This window comes from Monodelphis domestica, chromosome 1, assembly GCF_027887165.1.
Source record: "Monodelphis domestica isolate mMonDom1 chromosome 1, mMonDom1.pri, whole genome shotgun sequence".
In the NCBI taxonomy this organism is placed as follows: Eukaryota; Metazoa; Chordata; class Mammalia; order Didelphimorphia; family Didelphidae; genus Monodelphis; species Monodelphis domestica.
Genome location: NC_077227.1, coordinates 756,102,120 through 756,129,165, shown reverse-complemented (window position 1 = coordinate 756,129,165; position 27,046 = coordinate 756,102,120). Strand labels below are relative to the sequence as shown.

The 27,046-nt window shown below is 46.6% G+C and overlaps 1 long non-coding RNA gene across 1 annotated transcript; it reads left to right on the top strand.

Annotated features, from left to right (window-relative positions):
* The first annotated feature begins 323 nt into the window (after positions 1-323).
* Positions 324-4,016, top strand: LOC103093085 (uncharacterized). The gene is made up of 3 exons (XR_474202.2): positions 324-590; positions 1,460-1,637; positions 3,664-4,016. It is a non-coding gene; the product is annotated as an uncharacterized LOC103093085 (long non-coding RNA).
* The last annotated feature ends 23,030 nt before the right edge of the window (positions 4,017-27,046 follow it).

Below are 27,046 nucleotides of genomic sequence, written 5' to 3'. Positions count from 1 at the left end.
CTATCTCTGTCTCTCTGTCTCTCTCTGTCTCTGTCTCTGTTCTTGTCTCTGTCTCTCTATCTCTCTCTGTCTCTGTCTCTGTCACTATCTCTGTCTCTCTCTGTCTCTCTGCCTCACTGTCTCTGTTTCTCTCTCTCTACCCGATGCTCCTCTCTTCTTCCAATGAATGAACCAGCCAGACGGCACCCCGCATGGTGAGCTCCAGCTCTCTGCTCTCAGAACTGGGCCGGGACGTGTCCTCTCCTCCACAGGCCTTTGGCTTTTCCTCGGGGCCCCGCAGCAGGGCTAACAGGAAGTGGGTGCCAGCTTGGACAGACGTCCCATCTCAGCTTCCGCCTGCTCGGAGCTCCTGCGTGAGGCGTGCCTGGCAGACCTTGAAGGTGGACAAGATGGGAGGGGTCAGACGGGCAAGATGAGGGGTGGAGAGCTGGGACGACAAGAGGGGATTCAGGGCTAAGAGGAGCCTCCAGCGCCAGGAAGGAGACTCCAGGAAGAAGGGAAGTCAGGTGACTTGTCCAAGGTCACAGAGGGGCCCTTCCCAGGAGGGCACAGTCTCAGGGGATCTGACCCCACAGAGCCAGCGGCTGGAGGTAAAGCTCGGGGCCCAGCCTGGACTCCAGCCAGGAGCTGAGGTGGGAGGTGAGAATGAGGGAGGGGGGAGCTTGGGAGGATGAAGAGAAGCGAGGAGCGCACTGCCTCCCTCTGTCCGCTGGAAACATGGCGTGAGCTTCAGAGGGAGGATCAGGGACTCTATCGGGCTAAAAGTATTTGCTTGGCTGCCTTGGGCCCACTGGCTTGATGCTGAGGGGCTTATCAGGAGATAAGAGGCCGGCCGGGCTGCTACCAGCCCACATTCCACAGGCTGCCTGCAGATGGGGGCGAGCCGGCGCAGAGAAAAGCTTGGGGCCTCCAGCAAAGCCAGCGCCCGCACCTCCATGGGGCCTTGGCCTGGGCCTCTCCAGGCTGTACTGGGGGGCTCTGGCTCAGCACAAAGGAGGGCAACAGCCTTCAGAAGGAGCCCCGGCCTCCCAGGTCTCACTGACTTCTTAAATTAGGCCTGCTGGGAAGGGGGAGGACGTTCGGGGGGAGAGGAAGGGCTTCCCCATTTAGACGCTCAGTCGGTCAGTCGATATCTGATAGGCCTGAGCAGGTTCTGGGCATGGCCATGAGTGCGTTGATCTGGGTCCTGCCAGTGGCATCATGACATACTGGCAGCACATCTTTGCATGGAAAGGTCTGGCCTCTAGGGCCCATCTTGGCCAGATCTACTTCTCCAAGTCCAGCCTCGCTTCTGACCTCCAACGGCTTTTGGGCATCTCCAACTGGCTGTCCCTGAAGCATCTTAAACCCTCCCCCAGTGCATCCTCCATTCAGCCACCACCCTGATTTCCCCAAAGGTCAGAGCACACTCTGCTTGGCTTTCCAAGCCCTCCTGCCTTCCGGTCTTCTTCTCTCTTAGAGCCCACCCACTCCGCCATGTTTCTAGAGCGAAGTGATGCGGATTTCTTCATAGCTGCTCCCAGAGAACACTCTCCAGCCATTTTTCCTGGCTGCTCCCCCAGCCTGAAATGCCGTCCCTCCTCCCCTGTTTTCCTGATCCTGCTTAACGTCAGCGGCTTCCCTTTGAGACCAAGAAGGTAAGGCCTCTCCAGACCTAACCTCTCCAGAAGCAGGAAAGGATAGTCAGCTACTCATTCACCCAGGATGAACTCCAAAGGAGAAGATCCAGGAGCAGTCTTACCAAAAGCAGTTCAAGTGCCAAAGTCCCAGTCCAAGTCCCAAGCCAAAGTTTCAAGCCGAAGACTCAAGCTAAAGACTCTTTGGACAGGAAGTTCAGGCCTTTTTATAGTCCTTTTCCCACATCACTTCATGTCCTTTCTGCCACTTTATGATGACCAATTGCAGTCTATCAATATGCTTAGCACTGCCCAGGGGGTGGTCAGTCACCTCTGGGGTTGTCACTGTAGGGATAATATTAGAAAATTAGTATTGTTTTTATTAGTTTAGGGATAAAAAGTAGAGTGCTGACTTGAGAAAGAATTGGAGTTTGAAGCAGAGCTGAGAGAGCATGCTAATTTCAATTGTTGACAGTTATAGTTGTTTTTCTGTATCAATTACTCTTGCTGGCAGTTGGTTGGTAGTCTTTGGCAGTTGGCAGAGCCACTCACTCTGTGGAGGAAGTAACATCTTTGCTTCTCTCTCTTATCTAAGGGAAAGATCTGAAGGAGCTCAGTGTTTTCCTTTCCCAACTTGGGAAACACTATTGAATATCTATTGTGGTTTTTATAGTTTGATTTAACTCTGAGAAGACCAAAGAAAAACCTGGTCTTTGGTTTGGACTCTGAGTCTGACTCAGAGTCCTGTAAAGGTTAAAATTATGGTTGAGACTGATAAATCTAATTATTTTGGTTGCCAAGGATTTTATCCATAAAATCCCAATGAAACACCCAAGTCAGCTGGAAATTTATGGTGATTTAATTGATATAGTGGAGGAGATTAAGAAGAAGGAAGAAGGAAGGGGCTAGGAGATCTAGAAAGTAAGGTTTTGAATATGGAGGAAAGAATCACCCTGACCTCCAAAGGGGCTCAGCTAAGATGCCTGAACCTGAACCAGCTCAAGGGCAAAACTCACTGCCAAACCCAGACAAATAACTGCCACCACTCTAAGATGTCGGAATGCCGAACACGTTGCCAGCCAGAGTCACCTCTCCAGGGAAAGAGGAAGAGAGACGAAGGGATGTGCCTTATGTAGATGGTTTTACGTCACTTTCCTGCATCTCATCTGTACCAATGATCGCTTAGCTTGACTTAGGACAGCCCAGGGGTCTGTCCATTTTTCTGCACATGTCTGTTGAAGGCCATTTCCTCAGATAATTAAATCTTGAGTTTGATGCAGACCTTGTTAAACTAAGAAGGTTGGAGAAATGTAGAGTTTCCAAGATACTGTTAGTCCAAGTATCTCCATTGTTACTGATCAGGAAATAGCTAAATCAGATCTTCTAAAGCATAGTCTGATTTGGGTGGAATAGTTTTAAAATTCACAGTCCTAACCTGATTCTTGTTGAGACTCAACCAGCTAGCCTTTGCTATTTTATAATTTGAAGGTGAAGTTAAGAATTATAAGGGTAATAGTGGTAGTTTTTATTTAGATAGTATACATTTGTGTTAGATAAGGGAGGATTAGTGTAGCCTATGAAACACAGGAGAAGCAGTTTTTTGTGGAACCAGGGAGTTTATTTAGGTGGATTTAGAATCCCTTGGAATTAGAAATCCTTTATTATCCTTATATATTTCAATAAATATTTTATTTTTATACTAAGAGTCTCTTTAGCATCCTTGCACCTGGCCCTGAAGGGAAGTTCACATTTGAGCTTCACTTCATCACTGAAGATACTTTTGATTATACCGATCAAAAGTATCCAAACAGCTTTGAACCTATGTTGAACAATTTTTCCATATAAATATTTTATTTTTATAACTCACCATCATTATTATTTTTACATCACCCACCTTAGTAAGTGACTTGGGAACTCCCTTACTTAGCATTAAGTAGAGGTGTTAAAGTTTTTGCTTGGCTAATTTAAAAACAGGCAAGGGGAGAGTTAATCCTATCTTCACAGTATGTTGCTGAATTAAATATCATCTACTCTATTCATCTTGCAGACATGGAAACCAAAGTTGAGGACTTAATGGCTTTGTCCAAGGCCACACAGATGCTAAGGGAAAAATCCAGGATTGAGACCAAAGTTTCCAGGCTGAAAGATGGAGGGGCCACGTGGAAAGGGCCTAAAGGAATTGAGTTTGAATATCAGTCCTCCTGCTTATAGCCTGTATCATCTTGGACAAGTTATTTGACTTCAGCTTCTTCTTCCTCTATAAAAGGTGGGCATTGGATGAGATGTCCTCTGATGTCCCTCCCAGCTCATAGTCTATGACCTTTTGATGCTCAAGTTCAGTGCCCTCTCCACTGGCCCATGCTGCCTTTCATGAGAAAGGACAGTCAATAAACATTTATTAAGCACCTACTGTGTTCCAAATATTGTGCTAAGCACTGGGAGAGATTAACAGACTTCTTCTCTCCAGTCTCCTCCATAACCATGTCCTCCCTCTATTGACATATGTTGCCTCTGACAAGAAATAATTCATCAATCAGTGAACATTTATTAAGTCTCTACTGTTTACCAGGCACTGTGCTGAGTGTTGGAAGAGGCTCATAATCTCATCCTCTCCAATCTCTCTATTCAAAAGTCGTGGTTTTAGTATAGTAATAATTCCCACAACATTAGCACCTTAAATCTCCCAAAGTAATTTCCCTCAACAATCGTGTGAGGAGATGGGGCAAAAACCAAGAGCTCTAACCTTTCACCATCTTGCTACAGGCTTCACCCTTTCACCCTGCTGATCTACCAGTCAGATGGGCTTGCTTACTGGTCTCTCTCTTCACTCTGAGCTTTGCCCAGGCTCTGTCTCATGCCTTGGAATGTTCTCCCCTTCACCTTGAACTCTTGAATCCCCTTCAGTCCCCATCCAAGTCCTGGCCATGTCCTACATTTCACAGCAAATCTTTCAGTATCCTTAACTTCCATTATCAGTCATCTTTTCCTCATTCCTTTCCTCTGATTACATAAGATTTATCTTGTATTTACTTATATGATCATATCTCTAGAGCTGAAATGGAATTCAGGAGACTAGTTCCCATTCTCATTTTTTTAAGCTGAAAAGCTGAGGCCCAGGAAGGTGACTTTTACAAGGTCATATACAGGTATCAAGAATGACAGGCGGAATTTGAGGATTTCAGTCTAAGTCCCTGACCCCCAGAGTTGGTGACCTTTCCATTGATTAAGCCCCCGAACCCCACCCCATTGGACTATAAACTCTCTTGAGGGAAGGGATTGATCATTTCATGTCTTTATAATCCCAGAGACAAGCATGGTGCCTGGAACATAATAGGCTGATAATACATCTTTATTGAATTGGTCACAGTTTTAGAACTTGAAGGGACTGTAGAATTCCCATGAGATCCCTCTCTGAGGCCACTCACACAGACCTGTATCTTTTGCAGCCCTGCCAATAATGGGGCTCCCATATGGCTCTCATAGAAGCTTCTTACCAAAAAATAGAACTAAAGACTAGCAAATAAACAGTACAACTCATCTCCCCACAACTACTTTAGTAAATATCTGGAAAGAGCTCCAGACCAGCAGTGTTTGAGAAATAAAAGGAGAAACCACATTGAGTCATTTTTCTAGCCTATGATTACAAATCTGACCCACAAGAAAGTGTCCAAAAGGAGAAATGGAATCGTAAAGGATCAGAGACTCAGCCTGAGGTTCAGAACAGAGCCCAGAAATGGCTCTCTGGTACCCAAAAGAGATGAAAGCCTCAGAACAAGAGCATTCTTACAACTGTTCCCCTGGTCAGAGTGAAATGGGAGGCTGACTCAGTCTCTAGACTAATACCAGAAATAAGAAGGCAGGCTCATGCTCTGACATTTTAGAGTTTTTTCAGTTAGCTTACAGGAGCAACTGTCTACTGGAGTTCCATCCAGGGGAAGGTCTGAAGATGTGCTGCCTGGACCCAGACCAATATAGAGTCAATCAGACCACAAAAGAACTACTGAAAGCTTGTAGCTCCTTAACCAGGGTGACCTTTAGGAGCAGGACATCAGATAAAACAGACTGTAACCATACAAGCAAAGTCCCAACCCAGGAAATAAGGCTGAAGAATGAATGACCAAAGGGACTCCTAAAATAAAGAATTAATATAGTTCCATTGATGTCTATACTTAGAACAGAATAAATCTAAAACACTTACAAGCAAAGCCTCAAAGGAAAACATGCCTTGGATATGAGGTAAATTAGAATTTCTAAAAATGAAGCAAAATTTTATTTTTCATTATTTAAAAAAAGGCAAATGATAAATGGAATGAGAAAATAAGAGGGATGAATTGGGAAAGAAAGGAGATCTTTAGAGAAAAATCTTGGAAAAGAGCTCACAGTCTAGCATAAGAGGTATAAAAACCTTATCCTACTAACAGACTTCTTGAAAATTAGAGTGAACTAAGAGAAGTTAATGATTTCATGAGACAGCAAGAAATATTTTTAATTATATTTTATTTGATCATTTCCAAGCATTATTCGTTAAAGACATAAATCATTTTCTTTTCCTCCCCCACCCCCCATAACCGACGTGTAAGTCCACTGGGCATTACATATTTTCTGACAGCAAGAAATATTAAAACAAATAAAAATATTTGAAAAAAAAGAGAGAGATCAAGTATCTTTATTAAAAAAAAAAACTGACCTGGGAAATAGATAATTTAAGAATCATTGGACTACTTGAAAGTCATGACCTAAAGAAGAGCCTAGATATCTTTTTTTTTCAAGAAATCCTGACAGAAAATTTGTCAAGATGTCTCAGAAGAAGTGAACAAAATCAAAATAGAATTTACTAATCCCTTCCTAAAAGCAGTCCCCAAATAAAATCTCTCATAAACATCAGTCAAAAATCTAGAACTTCTAGGTCAAAGAAAAATACTACAAGTTACCAGGGGGAAAAAAAGATTTCTAGGACCAAGACATTATAGGATAACACAATATTTAACAGCAAAATATATAGAATATAATATTCCAAAAAGTGATGAAGTGTCTCAACCAGGAATGATTTGTCCAGCAGAAATGAGTATAATCCTATAGGAATGGGGGGAACAAAGTATTAATGAGGTCGAAGACTTCTAAGCATTCCTGATAAAAAGACCAGAGCTAACTTTTTAAATACATAAGAATGAAGAGAAACACAAAATATATTAAACATAAATGGACAGCTGGAAGAGATTATGTGAGAAAAAGTATTTATATTCTAACAGGAAATGGTGATGATACAAAGTGTCCCCTCAGAACCCTTCTGTCCTCATGAGTTATAGAAGGAGTTAAATAACACATAAGGCCTGGGAGTGGATTTGTTATATTTTTTATTATCTTAAAAGAAGAAAGGAAAGGGAGGAAGAGATGGGATACTATAGGGAAGATAAGAGGAAAATGGTATTTATCAATTCATATAATTGGTAGCTTGTAACTACATATTTATACAAAGAATGGATAGGGGAAGTAGCTATCTCCTGAACTTCACTCCCATCTGAATGTTTAAAAATGGGTGAAACACACAGAGAGTTTTGGTATCAAAATGCATTCAACTCAACAAGAAAATAGGAGGGAATAGGAAGAAGGGAAAACAAGTGGATTAGGCTAGATTTAGGGTGGGATTAGTCATTAAAAAATCAACAAAATCAAAGGGAGAAAGGAATGTGGAGTGGATTAAAAAGAAAGAAAGGGAAGAACCTCTGGTTAAGGTCTGGGAGATGGAAAGAAAGGAAGGGCAGGATAGCAGAAGATGATTGTACAAAGCATAGAATACTGATACTGAAAAAACTCCTTTCCCAACAACTTTTCTTCTTCTCCTCCTTTCTTTCTTTCTTTCTTTCTTTCTTTCTTTCTTTCTTTCTTTCTTTCTTTCTTTCTTTCTTTCTTTCTTTCTTTCTTTCTTTCTTTCTTTCTTTCTTTCTTTCTTTCTTTCTTTCTTTCTTTCTTTCTTTCTTTCTTTCTTTCTTTCTTTCTTTCTTTCTTTCTTCTTTCTTTCTTTCTTTCTCTTTCTCTCTCTCTCTCTCTCTCTTTCTTTCTTTCTTTCTTTCTTTCTTTCTTTCTTTCTTTCTTTCTTTCTTTCTTTCTTCGTCATCAAAGAGAGGAAAAAGCATAGTAGGATTGAAGAAAAGATACAATATACTATCACAACTGTGAATGTAAATGTGAAAAATTTGCCTATAAAAGGTAAAAAGGTAGAAGGAATTAGAAAGCAAATTAAAAATACTTAGTGGAAGAGACTAAACATAATAATAAGGAATACAGCTGAAAGAAATCTTGGATGACCATAGCTGAGTTCCTAAAAGTTTCCTGGGCTCCTACCAGCTATCTTCCTACTCATACTGTCACAACTATTTGTTGGATCTGGCCAGGGAGGGCATCAGGGGTGAGGGGGGCTGCTTGCCCAGCTGACTTAAATGCAAGTACCACATGTATTTCTACTAGTTGATTCTTGTTGCTCAGCTCTTCCACCAATGCTTCTGGTAGACACTCACCTTAGCCTGGAAGTCTCTCCCTTTGAAAAGTCTTCACTCCCTTCCACGTGCAAGCCTACAAGAAGATTTTTTTTATCCTTCCAGCTGCTAGCACCTCTTTACCAAGCTACATTGCATTTATTTTGTGTACCTTTTCCATGCTGTTATATGTCACCTCTTTATCTTATTTGGAGCATAGAAGGAACTTAAATACTTGCAGATTGATTATAGTTTTTTACTCTGAATGGATGTCAGTGCAGTGCTCAGAGCAGGCATCTGTTCTCCCTTCTGCTCACAACTTGGCCAGTCTACCTCCTTTAATGGTCATATTCATCCTCATGGATAATTTTATTTTTAATGCTCCCTTTCCCATATTGATCATCTATCACTTATTCCCTGTTGCCTCCTCCCAACTTCTACCATATGTTTCTCCAAGGTGGCATTGACACTTTTGCTAACTGACATGGGTAGGAACCATGGGTGAAGCATATCTATCAAGGAAGTGTCTAGCCAGGTTTGGGGGTTTTCCTGAGGCTACACTCAACTGCTGTACAAGAATTTCTGTGCTCACTGTAGGGCTGGCTATTAGTAATGCTGTTGAGCACCTGGAGATGGCTTCAGAGGGAAAAGTGCCATTTCATTTTTTTGTTGCACTTGTGCCCCAACAAGGGCACAAGTTTGATATTTTACAATGGAGCCATAGAAAGGGAGAAGAACAAGTTTCTAAGTCCTGAGATGATGACCTGAAGACTAGCTGAGGATCTCATAACTAGTCATATATTGAGGTTTGTTCGTTTGTTCTATTTTTTAATCTGTGCCTATATCAGTGAAGGGAGCCCTCCATTAGAAAACTACTTCCCATAATGGAGATCAGCACTTGCCAAGGATTTATAATCTTCAAGAGTTTCCTGGGGACTGTGAGGCAAAGCATGGTCATTGGTATTTTGTTCTCATTTTCTTTAATTGTATAAGGAAAAAAATGGAGAAGCAGGATGGCCCATTGGTGAGATGGAGGAAGAACTGGGTTCAAAACCTGATATATCACAGCTGGTGACCATGCCTTGCTCCCTTTCTCCGACCAGCCCTCCCCAATGTATATTGCATCCTCATTACAATGAAAGCTTTCTCTGATTTGTCTTTGCATCCTCGGTTATCATCATGGTGCCTGCCTGGCACTTCCGATGCTTAGAGCGTTTGCTAATACCTCTCTGTGGCAGGTAGTAAAACATTACAGATGGGCAAAGTTGTCACTCTGCCATAGTCATAGTAGTGGGTGTTAGGATTGGGAGTGGAATCCACTGTCACCCCAATTTGAAATTCAGACAAAGAGCAGAACTTTTATTGGAGTAGAGCCATTGGGGCTTTGCACCAGGGTGCCAATATTTGGATGAGACCAACAGCCTTTGACCTCCTCCTTCAGTGTGTAGAAATAGCGACCCTTAGGACCCGGCTAGCCAGAATAATCCATCAAAATAGAAGGTCACCATCTGCCTGGTGACTTAAGGCCAGACACCATATGAATTCTTCCTTAGTCAGGGACCATCTTCTCTCTCTTGGTGGCAACCTCATGGATTCTGGAATCTCTAAAACCACCCAGTTTTCTGGCCCCAGGTTCAATGTCTTCCCCTGAGGTCCCCCCGCTGTCCTACCCAATAGTTAACTGAATTTGTCTCAAGTTGATTGCAGGCAGATCAAATCTCTTGTCCCTTGGCCCAAGAGTCTGGGAAGAGTATGGGAAGGGGGTGGTCCTGGCCAGTAACTTAGGTGCTCTGGTTACAGTTCTGAGGGATATGACTGCTGCTGGGGAGGGGCAGAAGGAAAAAATATGCTTCTATGTGTTTCTTCTGCCATAAGATTTTCCCACAGCCTGAATTTACTGAAAAATTCTTTTTAGAGGTAGCTTCCCTTGGCTGGGTAGCCCATGCCCCATGAAATTCTGCCAGGCACTTTGGGTTTGTATGGTAGGAAGGCAGAGAGGCCTATGTTCCCTTCCTTTGGATAGTTCAAGCCCCGGGTGTGTGATCTGGTACAGAGAAGCCCAGCAAACTTGAGACTCAGGCCTGTGTTCCTGGGGAACTCTGTGAGAGTGGACAAGTCACTCTTCCTCCCTCTCTCAGTGTGTCCATCTGTAAAATGGAAAGACCAAGATGTGCCTCTCCTATCTCGAAGGGTCTGGAATTGGCTCTGGAAAGGAGCTGGCCCCACTTGGGTAGTTTTCATACCTGATTGAGTGAGGAGTCCCTCATTCCTTCTTCCCTGTAGCCCACCTGGCTGAAATAGACCTCAGCACCAGGTTCTGGGGGCTCAGAGCTATTTACTTCTGTTGTACCCAGGTCCTTGGGTGACCTGGGAAACAGATGCACCAAGCACTGAAAACTCAGCAATGACTCCCCTACCAAAATGAAGCAGTTGAATCATCAGCAGTGCTAACAAAGAGCCCTGTGAATGGTGTCTGATTTGATGCTCTGAAGATCCCTGTGAAAGAGAGTTATTGTAGCCCCATTTAACAAAGGGTTTTTTCTTCACTTATTTTTACAAATATTTATTGCAGCTCCCTTTCTTCCTCTCATCAGTCAGTCAGTCAGTAAACATTTATTAAATGCCTACTGTGTGTCAGTAACTGTTGTAAGCACAGACAGTCCCTGCCCTCAGGGAGCTCACCATCTAATGGGGGACACAAGAAACATGGAGATCTGCAGCACCAACAGAGAGTTATCCAAGATAAATTGGAGAAAAGCAACAAGAGAAGGAGAGCATTCTGTTCACCGAACGCCCTAGCCTCCCGCATTCCCATTTAGGGTGTTAGGTGGCACCAGGCAGAAGCCCTCATTGTCTTGGCTCAGGACGACACATTTGGGAGCTGTCCAAAGGGTCACAAAAATAACCTCTGGGCCTCTCTTCCACGTTTATTTGAAAGAAATATTTTCCATTCAATTTATTTTTAGTGGGCTTCCCACTCCAACGAGGAACACTGGGCAGAGGGTGTGAGGGGATGCGAATGCCCATTCCTGGGGCTATATGCACGTATGGCTCACTTACTTGTAAATTCCTCATTCCAGGGAATTGTACAGGATTAAAGTCTTGAATTCTTGTTCCCTTTCCAGGTCACTCAATTAGGAAAGAAATTGGAGAAACACCAAGCTGAAGAAAGTCATAAATCCTGAGGTTCTGGGAGGCCAGTGACCATGCAGGGAGCCCTTTGGGGAGCTCTATCCAGGTGGCATGAGCACTCATAAATTCTGCCCAGAGAATTGGCCTGGTGTTGGCCTGGGCCTCCCAGGCTGGGGAGCTTAATGGTTTTCACTTCCTGTTTAAGTTCACCTCACGCCATCTCCTTCCTGGCAATGTTCTCAGTGACCATTTGAGAGTGTCCCCCCTGGAAAGACCCTCTGCGGATCTGGCCTATCTAGTGGGCTGACCTCTCTGGTGGAGGAGTCCCCTCTATACATCCCTGGCAGAGGGCCTTCTGGCCTCCTCCAAGACACTGCCAGTGACTTCCTGGGCAGCCTTGCCTTGCCAGAAGACTCTGCACTTTGTGGACAGTTAATAAAGGTTAACTGAACCAAGTCTAACTCCAGTCAATCAGCCAATCCATAAACATTCATTAAGTCTCTCTGATGTTCCAGGTGTGGCCCCAGGGTCAGGTACAGAAAGACAAACCCAACAGTCCCTACCAGTAAGAAGCTTTGATTCGATATTAACTGATCAGTGCTAATGGGGAGCCAAAGCACCATATTCGTAAGTGTAAGTGTCTGTCTTGGCAGAGGAAAAATGCAGTGTGCTCTTTGGAGGCTCTTGTCCTCCCTCCATGCCCTTTGGAGGCTCTTGTCCTCCCTCCATGCCCTTTGGAGGCTCTTGTCCTCCCTCCATGCCCTTTGGAGGCTCTTGTCCTCCCTCCATGCCCTTTGGAGTCTCTTGTCCTCCCTCCATGCCCTTTGGAGTCTCTTGCCCTCCCTCCATGCCCTTTGGAGGTTCTTGTCCTCCCTCCATGCTCTTTGGAGGCTCTTGTCCTCCCTCCATGCTCTTTGGAGGCTCTTGTCCTCCCTCCATGCTCTTTGGAGGCTCTTGTCCTCCCTCCATGCTCTTTGGAGGCTCTTGTCCTCCCTCCATGCTCTTTGGAGGCTCTTGTCCTCCCTCCATGCTCTTGTCCTCCCTCCGTCTTCACTGAGGCAGGCTTCTCAGCCCTTCTTGCCTGAGCATCAATGCCAGCTGGCCCCTTTTTCATCCTGCCAAAGCACATCTTGCCCTTTCTCTCCCTCTCCCGGTTTAGTTTCCGTTGCTTCTCCTCTGAGCCTCTGAGCTGACCTCTTTGCCTCTAGCCACTCTCCTCTCCAATCCATCTTCCAAATTCGTGCAGCTTTGATTTGACCATGTCGCTCTCCTAGTCGGTGAATTTCAGAGATTCCTTCTCATCTCTGGGATAAAATAGAAACTTCTGTTGGGCCACTAAATCCCTCCCCAGCCTGTCTTTCCAGGCCAACTGGAAACCAGTGTCCTTTCTGACAGCACTGGTCCAGCTAATGTGGATGACTGGGCTGCTCCCGTACTGGGCTATCCTGCCTCTTGGCCTCTTGGCCTCCTGCCCCTCATCCCTAGAATGGCCTCTCCCCTTCCTTCTTCCTCGTGGAGTCCATCCCATCCGTCCCATGAAGCTCAAGTGCCATCTTCTCCCCGATCCTTCCACCGGCTGGTGTCCTCCCAGCCTGAACTTTCTCAAATGCTCTTAAATGTATTCTACGAAGATTTGTTCTGTGAGTTTTCATGCATGTGCTTGGTTCTCCCAAGGGAATGGAAGCTCCCTGAGGGCAGAGAGGTTTCCCCTTTTCTTGCTACCTCTAGCACAATGCTAGACACATAGAAAGGGTTCAAGACAGACCTGTTGATGGAAGGTGTGCTTTTTGGCTAGCAAACAGCCTTGCTAACCCTTGCAGCAAACTCCTGGTAGTTTCATCGAGTACTCGAGTCTCTGGAGTTCCTGAGTGAGGCTTAATTTATTTGGAATTGACTTATCTTTTCTCCCCAAAGGAAGATTCTATCTGATTAGCTGTCTTTAATTGACAATTAGCACATTAATGCCCGGTCCAAGCAAGCAGATCCAATTTTCAGCAAGGTCTGTTTAATGAAATCGCATTACCCACTTTGATCTGCCTTTCTGGGCAGAGCCCTGGATGCGTTGGGACGCTGCTCCTTCGCTTCTTCGGAGGCTTTCCTCTCTGGAGGATCGCCACGTCCCCGCTTTTCAAGGGACCAGGAAGCCATGCCAAGTGGCAAAGATGACTCCCGTCCAATGGAATATTCACTCACTCTTGAACCTGCTAGAAAAGCCAGACCGCTGTGCCATTTTCACTCTCCATGAGCAGAGGAAGAGGGGCCCGAAGGCCCCAGAGGCTTGGAATGGCCTTCTGGATTCTCCAGGAAATATATGAGTATTCTCGGCATCCACTGAATCCGTGGTGCCTGCTGTGCCCAGCCCCCTGGCCCTCCATCCCTCAAACCTCTCATGTCAGAGCGGCTTCCCCGGAGCCTCATTGTCCTGATTGAGGAGCGCCTCCGATGGCCCATTAGGTGGAGGCAGGCTTCAGTCATGCTCCATTCTACTGGGCCAGCCATCCTACTTTGGAATTATACCCCCAAAGTCACTCAGTTGTGCATACCTTTAACCTAGTGATGCTACAAGTAGGCCTAGACTCTTGAAAAGACCAAAGGCAGAAGACTTGTATCTCCCCATGCACATCTGCACAGGACGTACATAGATATGCACTGTAGGCATACACACATCTACATGTGCAAGGACATGAACACGTATGTCCACACCCATTACTGCCAGCCCCTCCTTAGGTTCTAATTGTTTATCACCAGAAGAAGGACTGACAGGTACACTCAGATACGTAGAGACAAGGGATGGGACTGGAGGACTCTGAGGCATGATGAAAGGCAGTTTCAGAGAAACTTGGGAAGACTTGGATGAACTGATTCAGTGTGGAGGGAGCAAACTCTTCAGTATCCGTGAACAGAATAACAACACTGGAAAGTGGCAAAACAAACATTCAAAAGAGCTCAAAACTCTAACCAAGGAAAAGGTCAGGGGAAGCTCCAGAGGACCCAAGATGGAGCCGCACCCCCCCTCCCAGCAAAGGTTGGACTCAAGGAACAGCTGATGCAGATATTACTTGACATAGTCAGGGCAGGGAATTTGTTTTTCTTCTTTGTGACAAGAGGCTATTTTTTACATTTTAATTTAATTGGAAGTCATCAAAGTAGAGGGGATAGTGATGGTTACATTTTAAAAAAGGAAAAAGAAATTAAGCATACATGAAGCATTTCTTGATGCCACAGAAAGAACAGAAGTCAGTTCAGAGGAAAAAAGAAAGAAGCAGAAACAGAAGAAAGAGAAAGGAAAGAAGGGAAAGGAAATGAAAGATTAATAAAATCAAAAGTTAAGAAAGCCATTAAACTAATAAATAAGACAAGGAATTGGTTTTATGAAAAGGTCAATAAAATTGATAAACCACTGATTAATCTGATCACACAAAAAAGAAGAAAACCAATTTCCTGGCCCTAGTGAAATAGATGACTATTTAAAAAAATAGGAGGTGCCCAGATTAACAGAAGAACAAGTAGAATATCTTATCATTCCCATTTCAGAAAAAGAAATTAAACATGCCATCAATGAAATCCATAAGAAAAAAAAATCCAGGGCCAGATGGATTTGCAAATGAATTCTGCCTAACATTTAAAGAACAGTTAATTCTAATATTATACAAAGTATTTGGGGAAATAACTGGGGAAGAGACTCTCCTACATTCTTTTTATGGCACAAATATGGTGCTGATACCTGTAAAGGATAATTTAGCATTGTGACTTAAAATCTAAAAATTCATTGGTCACCAGGCAAGATCCCAAACAATAAAATACCCAAGTCATCTGGAAATTTATGGTGATTTAATTGATATAGTGGAGGAGATTAAGAAGAAGGAAGAAGGAAAAGAGTAGAATTTTTCCCACCTGGCTAGTACCGGGCAGGAAGATTAGGAGATCTAAAAAGTAAGGTTTTGGAGTGTGAAGGAGGAAGGAATCAACCTGAACCATAAAAGGGCTTAGCCAAGATGCCCGAACCTGAATCAGCTGAAGGGCAAACTCACCGCCAAAATCCAGACAAGTAACTGCCACCACTCCAAGATGTTGGAACACCTAGCACACTGCCATCCAAAGTCGTCTCTCCAGGGAAAAAGGGAGAGAGGAAGTGACGTGCCTTATATAGACTGTTTTACATCACTTTCCTGCATCTCATCTGTACCAATGATAGCTTAGCTTGACTTAGGACAGCCCAGGGGTCTGTCCACTTTTTCTGCACATGTCTGTTGAAGGCCACCTCCTCAGATAATTAAATCTTTGAGTATGCTGCAGACATTCCTGACCTCGTTAAACTGAGTAGGGTGGAGAAATGTATAGTTCCCAAGACTTGCTTCTGTTAAACCAAGTATCTCCATTGTTACTTATCAGGAAATAGCTAAATCAGATCTTCTAAAGTACAGCCTGAGTATAGTGGAGTAGTTTTAAAATTCACATACCTCAACTAGGAAGAACAAAAACAGAAAAAGAACACTATAGGCCAATAGACCTAAGGAATATTGATGCAAAAACTTTAAAGAAAATACTAGCAAGAAATCAACACTATATCATAAGTATTACACACTATGACCAGGCTGGCTTTATACCAAGAATGCAGGGATGGTTCAATATTAGGAAGACTGTTGCCTGTACAAGAAGACTATGGACAGTACAATTGACTGTATCAATAACAAAACCAACAGAAACAATATTATTATTTCAACAAATACAGAAAAATCTTTTGGCAACATATAACACTCATTCCTATTAAAAAGACACTAGAGATCATTGGAATAAATGGAATATTCCTACAAATGATAAATAGTATTTTTCTTAAACCATTAGTAAGCATTATCTTTCAAGGGTATGAACTTTCCCAATAAGATAAAGAGTGAAACAAGAATGCCCTTTATTACAACTATTAGTAAGAGAAGAAGAAATTGAAGGAATCAGAATAGATGATGAGGAAATAAAGCTATTACTCTTTGCAGATGATAAGATGGCACACCTAGAGAATCAACCAAAAAAACCCTAATTAGCACAGTTAACAATTTTAGCAAACCTGCAGAGTAGAAAATAAATCTATATAAATCCATGCTATCAATAAAACCCAATGGCAAAAGATAGAAGAGGAAATCCCATTTAAAGTAATTGTAGGTACTCCAAAAAGATAATAAGGAAAAATACTTGTACAAAAATATTCATAGCTGTGCTCTTCGTAGCAGCCAAAAACTGGAAAATGAGGGACTGCCCTCTGATTGGGGAATGGCTAAACATATTGTGTTATCTGATGGTGATGGAATATTATTGTGCTGAAAGGAATGATGAACTGGAGGGATTCCATGTGAACTGGGACGACCTCCAGGAACTAATGCAGAGTGAAAGGAGCAGAACCAGGAGAACATTGTACTCAGAGACTGATACATTGTAGCCCAATCAAATGTAACTGACTTCTCTATAGCAGCAATGCAATGACCAAGGACAATCCTGAGGGACTCATGAGAAAAAACACTATCCACATGCAGAGAAAGAATTGTGGGAGCAGAAATGCAGAAAAAAAAAAACCATATGATTGATCACATGGTTCTATAGGGATATGATTGGGGATGTTGACTTTAATCCCTCTATTGCAAATAGTAATAATATAAAAATAGGTTTTTGAACAATGATACATGTAAAACCCAGTGGAATTGCTCATTGGCTCCAGGAGTGGAGAGGAAGAAGGGGTGGGAAAGAACATGAATCATGTAACCATGGAAAAATATTCTAAGTTAGTTAATTAAATAAAAATTCAAAACAAAATAAAATAAGATAAGACAAAATAATTGTAGACAATATAAAATACCTGTGAGTCTACCTGACAAGACAAATTCAGGCACTATATGATCACAATTATAAAACACTTTTCACACAAATGAAGTTAGATCAAACAATTGGAAAAAAAAATTAGTTGTTCATGGGTAGGACAAGCCAATATAATAAAAATGACAATTGTTCTAAATTTATTTATTCAGTGCCATATAAATCAAACTACATACAAATTATTTCATAGAGCTAGAAAAAACAATAACAAAATTCATCTGGAAGAACAAAAGATCCCACCAAAATAATCTGGTACTGGCTAAGAAATAAAGTGAAGGACCAATGAAATAGATTAGATACTCAATACACAATGGTAAATTATCATAGTGACCTAGTATTTGACAAACTCAATGATCCAAGCTTTTGGAAAAAGAACTTACTAGCTGACAAAAACTGCTGGGGAAACTGGAAAAAAATAAATAAAGCATAAATTAACACCTTGTGTCACATACCAAGATAAAGTCAAAATAGAGACATGATTTAGAAATCAAGGGTGATACCATAAATAAACTAGGGGATCACAAAATAATTTACCTTGTCAGACCTCTTGATAAGGGAAAAATTTAGGTTAAAACAAGACATAGAGAATATTATGAGTTATAAAATAGATAATTGACTACATTAAATTTAAAAGTTTCTGCATAAACAAAATGAATGCAACCAAGGTTAAAAGGCAAACAACAAACTGGGTAAAATCTTTATAGCAACTCTCTTTCACAAAGACTTCATTTTGGAAAAATATAGAGAACTGAGTCAAATTCATAAGAATACAAGGAATTCTCCAGTTGACAAATAGTCTAAGAATATGAATAGCCAATTCTAGGGTGAAGAAATTAAAACTATCTTAAGTCATATAAAAAAGTTTGAAATTGCCATTAATTAGAGATATGCAAATTAAAACAACTCTGAGGTACCACCTCACACCTATCAGCCTGGCTAATATGACAAAAAAATGAAAATGGATAAATGTTGGAGAGGATGTGGAAAAACCAGGACAATAATATGTTGTTGGTAGAGCTGAGAACTGATACAACCATTCTGGACAGCAATCTGGAACCATATCCAAAGGCCATAAAACTATGCATACCTTTTGATCCAGCAATACCACTAGTAGATCTATATCCCAAAGAGGTCAAGGATAGGGGAAAAGAATTTGCTCGTACAAAAATATTTCTAGCAGCTCTTTTTGTGGGGGCAAAGAACTAGAAACTGAAGAGAAGACCTTAAATTGGGGAAATGGCTGGATTCTTTAGGGTACATGGTTGTACTGGAATACTATTGTGTCATAGGAAATGACAAACAAGTGATCACAAAAATACCTGGAAAGACTAACCAGAAGAACACTATGTACAATAACAGCAATAATGTATGAGTGACTTATCTATTATCAACAAGGCAAGCATCCAGAACAACTCTGAGGGGTTCATGTGAAAAAGGCTCTCTAGTGCTCCTAAGGGAGCAGATAGAGTCCAAATGCAGATTTAAACATACTGTTATTTACTTTATTTCTTCCATATACTTTTCTCAAGGGTAATGTCTGTCTTATTTAACAACATGACAAATGGAGAAATAATGTATGCATGACTTAGGGGAGGGGAGGGGACGGGAGGAAAGGGATTAGGCTCCAGCTCTGTCTTCACTCTCCATAACTGCTACACTTTGCTGTATTCCCAGAACTCAGCTTAGTGCCTGGCATACCAGAGGCGCTTACTAAATGCTTCTTCATCTTCTCATTCACCAATCCTAGCCCTCTGCCTCCCTTTCTTCCTCTGGAAAGGAGAGGCAATGATGCATTTGAGCCAAACGACTCTGAACAATCCTGAATGGAAGGCCATGTCGAAAAGACAAAATGTATTTTTTAAGGAAAACAATAAGGAGAGTGTGTGCTCAGCCCAGCATCTGGCTCTTTGCCCCCTGAGCGAGTAGACTCATTCTGGCAGCCCAGGGCTTCCCGGTTCCTCAAGCTGGCCCACAGCAGTTTTCCTGCCCTACTTTTCCATCCCAGCTCAGCCCACCTTGCCTCTCGTTCCCAATGGGGCCTCTGCATGGGGAGGAGGCCCAAAGCCCCCGACGGTGTCTGCACCTCATAGAAAAGCTATAAAATACAGCTGGAATTAAAGGAACCGGTAAAAGTGGGAAGCTAGACCTGGAAATACACAATCGGCGCTTCTCGAAGGAGACGTAGAATTTATTAGTCAGGCTCTCTGCAGAAAGTCTGCCCAAGGTCGCCTTGCAAGCTTCCCAGGGCAGCCCTCCTCCCTCCAGGAGAAATAACAAAGGGGTCTCCCGAAGAGAAATGCAGGTCTCTCTGCTTCCTGTCCCACCTAGCTTTCTCCCATTCTTTGGGCTCTGCCTCTCCCACCTATGACCTGGCTCCAAGCCTGAACTAGTCAACTGTAGGAAGACAGAAGAGGCTCCCATTTCAGAAGAGCCTCTCAATTTCTCCCTGGGAAAAAATGGGAACAATCACAATTGTGCTTCCTTCCTCATAGGGTACCAGGATCATCATGCTTTGTAACTCTTAAAGAACCTCAGTGGGACTCTGGAGGCAGAGGAGTTGGGTTCAAATTCTGGTGATCTCCAGGCCTTCGGGTGTTGGTCCACAAAAGAGGGAAGTTGTGCTGGGTCATCTCAAGGCCCTCATCCAGGTCTTAGTCCAGGAGAGGAAATGGATGGGAAAAGCAGGGGCCATCTTCCTCAGCCTTGAATGATGCCAGCCCAGCTCTGAGCCAGCAGCACTCACTTCCCCAAGGGTCATTGGCCCACTGGCGGTGTGACGGTCCAATGGATGCTCTCCTCAAGCATCATCCATCTGCAAGTATGGCCCAGCTCAGGGCCCAGCCATGGGAGGAGGGAGATGACTTTGTCTAGAACAGGGACCCTGTAAAGGTTAAAATTATGGTTGAGACTGAATGTAATAATTACTTTGGTCGCCGAGGATTTTATTTATAAAATCCTAATGAATCACCCAAGTCAGCTGGAAATTTTATGATGATTTAATTGACAGTGGAGGAGATTAAGGAGAAGGAAGAAGGAAAGGAGTAGGTTTCCTCCCCCCTCTCCCCTCCCCCACCTGGCTAGTACTGGGGGGATTAGGAGATAAGGTTTTGGAGTATGAAGGAGGAAGGAGTCAGCTTGAATGCCAAAAAGGAAAGGGCTCGAACCTGAATCAGCTCAAGGGCAAAACTCACCGCCAAACCCAGACAAATAACTGCCACCTCTCCAAGATGGTGGAACACCTAACATGCTGTCATTCAGAGTTGCCTCTCCAGGGAAAAGAGGAAGAGAGAGGAAGTGACGTACCTTATATAGACGGTTTTACGTCACTTTCCTGCGTTTCACCTGTACCAATAATAGCTTAGCTTGACTTAGGACAGTCCAGGGGTCTGTCTGCTTTTTCTGCACATGTCTCTTGAAGACCATTTCCTCAGATAATTAAGTTTTTAGTTTGCTGCAGACCTTCCTAATCTTGTTAAACTAAGGAGGGTGGAGAAATTCAGGGTTCCTAAGACCTGAATCTGTTAGTCCAAGTATCTCTATTGTTATTGACCAGGAAACAGCTAAATCAGATCTTCTAAAGTACAGTCTGATTAGGGTGGAATAGTTTTAAAATTCACAACCCTCAGGTAACGCTTTGGCTTGGGAGCCATGGAGAGATTCCTGGATTGGGAGTCAGAATGGCAGCCATTTATTGGCCGTGTGACTTTGGGCGAGTAGCTTCCCTTCTTGCGCCTCAGGATGTCCATTTGTTGAATGAGATTGCTAGACTCTATGGCCTCTAAAGGCCCTGAGAATGAGGCTCAGGGTTCTAGATCTGCCTCCCATTCTACCAGCAGCCCTGAGCCTCGTTTTTCTGGTCTGTACAATCAGGAGGGTGAGGGCAGGTCTTACCTCTTCAGTTTGTTGTCAGAAGAAAATCAGATAATGTCAAGAAAGAGTGCACGAGCTGGGAAGCCCAGAGAATGCCAGCAGGTGCCACCATTAGGAAAGAAGAAAGTGATTGCTTTGTTTTTCAGGACTCTTTGCCAGCTGTGCGACCTCAGGGAAGGGGTCCAACCTCTCTGGGCTTCAGGCCCTCCTCTGGAAAATGAGGCGGTTGGGGCCGATGGCCCCGAGGACCCCTTCCGTCCTGGGGAGTTGATCCCTGAGACGCTGGCGCTTGCAGAGGTGAGGCTCAGCCAGAGCCAGAGTCCCTCAGCCTGGCTCATCATAAAAGTAATTTAATGCTCTCCTCCTTGTGCCTTTGAACCTGGGTCTTCCTGCCTTTTACGATGGGCTTGAAGGAGGAGGGGGACGAGGGGGTGCTCCATTCCAGGGCTGGCAGTCCCTGATTGGGGCAGTTACTCATGTCTGCAGTAGGATTTGGTTTCAAAGGGACAGTAGTTGGAGCTGGTCCCTGGGGGAGAGGCAGGGAGGGTGTCCTGGGAGGAAAACCATTTCCTAGCAGCCACCCCAGCATGCATGGGGACCCTTGTGGGCCACCCCTGGGCAGCAGCAGAGCCTCCTTGGAAAAGGATGGGCTGGAGTGAGATTCAGTGATGAGGACAGGAAGCTCAGCCCTCGACCCTGAACCCCGGACTGTGCTGCTCGTGCTGGCTACCAATGGGGACATCCATTTCAGCACGCTCCTGGTTTTACAGAGGGAGAAACTGAGGCTGGAGGAGCTCCAGTGGTCCAGAGCACATTGTGAAGAGTGGAGAGAATGGCAGGGGGAAGCAGAGGAGCCGGTTCCAGTCTGGTCTTCTTGGCAAGTCACTTGAAAGCTCCCCCAGTTTCCTCAGTCCCAGGAGGAGGGGGTTGGCCTGGATGACTGCTGGGGTCCCTTCTGGCCCTGGAGCTCCAGGCCTACAGGAAGTGCGAGTCTGAGTCCGGGAGACAAAGCCGGGTCATGCGGCTGGCTGAGGTGGGAGGGCCACCCCGGGCTCCCCGACGGCCTCCAGGGCCTCCCCAGGAGCCCTTGCCTGAAGGCACGAGGCCCCCAGCCGCCGGGGCTCTCCTTGCTCTGAACAGAACTGCTTCGAGCAGCTTCTGCTCTCCTGGGGCAGCTCAGGGCTGGGGAGGGGAGCGGAGGGGAGGCGGCGGCGGCCCATCGGAGCTGCCTTTTGGGCCAAGCGCTGATCCGGCTGGCTCGTTGGGCCGCGTGTCCTGGCCAGCACCCTCCCGTCCCGGCCTCTCCCACCCTCGAGCTGTCCTCGGCCAGGGAGGGTCTCCATCTTGTTTCTCCCGCGGCCCGGCCTCACCTCGGGACCCTCGGTGGAAACAGAGACCGCGGGCCACGCCCGGAGAGCTCCCAGCGCTTTCCCATCCCCCTCAGCTTCGGGACATTTTGGGGGTTCGCTGACACCTCGGGGAGCCCTGCAGTATGTCTCGGGGCTCCCTCCGGCTCTCGTGGATGGATTGGCTGGATGCTCCTCCCACGGCCCTTCCTGGGGACCCAACAGCCCTGCGCGAGCCACAGTGCCGTGCGCAGAGACTCGCCGCCGGGGTCTCCCAGGCTCTGGCACAGGGGCTGCTTTGTGTCAGAACAGAGATGGCCGGAAGCCTTCGGCCCTTCCCTCCCAGATCTCCGCCTGGCGCTGCCCCCTGGAGGCCCATCCGGGCATTCCTGGGCCGCGGGGGAGGGAGGAAGGGAGCCCAGGGGCCTGGAAGAGGCCTCCCCGAACGGTCTCCTTTCTTCCTGCTTCCTGGGCCCTTTCCCAGCAGGGCCTCGTCCATAGCCCCAAAGGCTGGAGCCCTGCCTGGACCCCGGATCTCTGCTGGCCGCCCAGAGCTGCCTCCCGTCCACCTCCTTGTTCCCCTGGAGGGGTTCTGTGGCTGGCGGGAAATTTCACCGACAGGAAGGAGGTGGGCGGGAGGCCTCTGGGAAGGCCGGAAGGCCGCCGTGAGCCTGCTGGGAGGGCTCCCTGGCCCTGCCTGGCGGCCCTTCCGGGATGTGACTGACCTGGGCGGGTATCCAGCCCGGAGCCTCGAATGCCAGGTTCCTGCTCTTCAGGGCCGCTTCAGAGGACGTTAAATTGAGTCGAAGCTCAGGAGGGGCTCCAAGCCTTAAAGCGCTGCAGAGGCCTCGCGGCACACCCTGGGGCCGTCTGCGCAGGGCCTGGGAAGGAGGGACAAGGACAGACAGGCAGCGCCGCCTCGTGAGGGTGGCCTCCAGAGAGCCTGTCACGAGAGCCCCTCCGCTTACGGCAGAGGAAACTGAGGCCCAGAGCTCCACGGCCAAGCCCAGCCCCCCCTGCTCGCCCCCCCCCCCTCCACGCAGGTCACACTTCCCAACACCAAGTGCTCCCTGCTAACAGCCCAGGCGAAGCTGCCCAAAGGCCGCTGGATGTCAGGTCAGGAGAGACCCAGGTGCTAATTCTGACTGGCTCACTAGAGCTGTGTGACCCTGGACGAGTCACTTTCTCCGACCATTAGTGTCCTCCTCTGCAATATGGGGATCAGGATGCTCCATCTTCCTGCCTCAGAGGGCCGATTAGGAGCAAAATGTCCTGGAAACCGGGAAGTGCCGGGTGACCGGGACGTGTTCCTGCTGTCAGTTATTCTCCCACAGAGGAAACCACAGAGCTCTCAAGGGCTTGTCCAGGGCCACCTGCAGGGTAGGAACCTCACATCAACACCCCGTGGCAGGTACCGTCATCACCCTCCTTTACAGCTGAGGAAACTGAGGCAAACTCAGGGTAACCACTTGCCCAGCGCATTAGCGTCTCAGCTCTAGCGAGGCTCGGGTCCTTCTGCCTCCAGGTCCGGAGCTGGTGACGGAGCTTCTCTCCCAGGAGTGCCCCATGGCGACAGCAGTCTCAGGTCTCGTTGGGGTACACCCAGGTCAGCGGTGATCCCAGTTCAGAAATCCACGTGGCGCCCTAGACTACCGTCCTCATCTTCAGTGCCGTGAATAGCGCACGTGTGCCCCTTGTGCCACAGCCCAGGCACCGTCCATCCCTTTCCTTTGGAACCTCGGAATTGTTCCTTCGCATTTCTCTAATCCTGAGTAATTTGAGGACTTTCTCCCGAGGCTCTCTAGGATGGGGTGGATTTCTTCCCCGGAGAATCGTCCGTCCGTCCGTGTCCTGCAGGCTCTTTGTCAACTGGGGAAAAGTTCTTATTTGTATCGATTTTAGTCCCGTCCTGACTCCTCATGGAAATGTGACCCTTTTCCAGAGGCATTTGATAACACTGTTTTCCCAGTCAGCAGCTTCTCTTCTAATTTTAGTTGCATTGATTGTGTTTGTACAAAAATGCTTTTAAATGATGCAAACCAGCTTTCCCTTTTTATCTCCACGGATCCTCTTTGAGTCGGGCACAGCCTCTTCCTCTTTCTGCAGATCCAAGAGATCATTCCTTCTTTGTTTCTCTCATTTTTGTGTGATGTGACCTCGTACAGCTGAGCCTCGTATGCACTCCGATTCTCTTGATATGGGCTCCAAACCTAATTTCTGCCCAATTGCTGCCTCATTCTGGGCAGCATTTCTAAGTTACTCAGAAATATCCCAGTAGCAGGGGCCTTTGGGCTTATTAGAGACACGACGACAGGACGTGCACCTCGTCTGTTCCGCTGATCAGTCTTTCTATTTTTTTAACCAATAGCAAATCGTTTGGATAATGACTACTTTGTGTTCAATAGCTTAAAATGCCCCTAAGATGTTTGGGATACACGGGATAGTCTGAGCTCTGTAGAGCGAGCCTGACTTCCTGCCCCTTCCCTCCCTGTCATCTCCCGAGATTCATGCCTTTTGGTTCCTACAAATGGATTTGCTCTCAAAAGGAGCCCTTTAGTGGTTGGGGTGGAAGAACCCCAGACACGTCAATTCTTGGAATTTTTGAGATCTTGACCCAGTTCCTGGTTCTCTGATTATCCGTCTGTCTTCATGTCCATAAAACCATGACAAAGATCTTGATACGCTTCTGTGTGCACTTTGGTAAGTAGCTTAACATACTGTCTCCATTCCGGGTAATTCTGAATGGAACATCTCTTTCTATGTCTTCCTGCTTGTTGTTGCTGTAAGAAGGCTGCTTTCTGTGCTTTGGGCTTCTATCCTGCAGCTGTGCGGAAGCTGCTTTCAATCTGGTTTTAGACGGACTCACTAGGGTTTTCTAAGTAAAGCATCGCATTCTCTACCCAAAGCAGTCACTCGGTTTGTCCTTTGCTAGGATTTCCCCTCCTCGTGCTAGAGCTGGCGTTTCTGGCCCCATAACACGTCCCTGGTGACGGCGGACATCCTCGCTTTAGCCCACTAAACGCCGAGTCCATTCGTCCGTGCGGCTCCCACACTGGAACTCTGGGGTTCTGTGGCGTCGTTGCTCTCGCTTTCACCGACTCTCCTAAGTCGGAGCCTTCGATAGGCTTCCTCCCGGCTCTGACCTTGGATGCCTGGAAAGCCAACAGCCCTGTGGAGCCCAACCTTCAGCATTCAAAGGCTCTGAGCCTCCTGCCTGTCGCGCCTTCTCCTCTTCTCTTCCTTCCCTGGGCAGTTCTCGAGCAGGTTCCTACACAAGCTCTGCCCAGAGAGTCCACTCAGTGAGGCTGAGTACTTTCCTTCGTCTTCCGTGACCAAGAACCCCATTGGGGCAATCGGGGACGTCCTCCTTCTAGACTCCACGCCATGTTCTTTGACATGCCCTGGAAGGTTGGTTCTGGACCTCTGATTGGGCCCATTTGGGGACAGGGGATGGGGGACGGAGGGGCCCACAGAAGGTGTGCTCCAGAGCCAGCCTCCTTGAACCCGGGCTTCCCAGTCCGAGCTCATGCTGGGCATCGAGGAAATCCATCACGAATTCTCTCCCGTTCAAAGAAGCTGAATGCAGCAAACCTTGTGGATGCTGCCGATGGTCCGGGCCGGGATGACAGAGAAGGGTTCCCCCTTCTCCAGAGCATCGGCGGTCTCTCACCTCGAATGCAAACGTCCCTGGACACCTGGACACGCGCTGTGGCTTTCCGTCTTTGGGGAGTCGTTGCAGGGTCATTTTCCTCTTTCGAGAACACAGGTTGGTAGAAGGGATGGAGGGAGGGACTTGGAGCCGGAAGACCCCGTGCAGACCCCCCACTCTTGCTAGCACCCCGTCTGCCTGTGATCCCGGCTTCCTCGCCTCACTGCCGCCACACACCGCGGCTGCCCATTCCGAGGCCTTCGATCTCCAAAGCGCATTGTCTCAGCGGACGTCGGTGCCATTTTTGGATCTCACAGAACCGATCTTCCGAGTCCTCGGCCTGTGGAGGATTCAGACTTGTTCTGTCGGCCCCAATTCTGTCGGGAGAACCAGGGGGAGGAGGCAAGTGTAGACCTGACTTGGGGGTGGGGAACCACTTTCTGAAAGCGAGAACCGACTGGTTGGGGTGCTCTGTCTGTTGGGGATTCCTTCTTCCCATGGGAGGGACCAGACGGTCCCTCCCAGTTCTGGGATTCCAGGATTCTACAATCAGAGCCAGGAGACCGAGGGGGGGAAGTGTTGGTCTGGAAGTCAGAGAGGCCTGAGATCAAATCCCGACTTTCTAGCTGTGTGACCTTGAGCAAGTCACTTCACTTGTGTGCTTGGGTGTCCTTATCTGCAAAACGGGGTTCATCGGAGAGCCAAGCGGCTTGGGCTGGCCAATGAGGCGATCATCCAGTCTAGGAGCGGCCTGGCGGGCTTCTTTGGGTCAAGGCTCCGGAGGCACAGAGCCAGGGCCGGCCAGAGGGGCTGGCGGAGGGCAGAGGGGAGCCCAGATGTTCGCTTCCCCAAAGCAGGAGCGTCTGTGACGGACGCCGGCTCAGGTCCCTTCCTCTCCCCATCGGCAGACGGGCGCTCGGCTCTTCCTCAGTGTCCCAGGAGAGAAGGGGGGAGGGGCCCTGGGCAGGTGGGGCCCAAAGGGGATGGCTGGCTCCCAGCCTTCCCCCGTGACACGGGGGGCCACCCCCCCCCCCGAAGCTGACAGCGCGGGGCTTCTCTGGAGCCCGCCGCGGGCATCCGAGCAGGAGGACCATAATC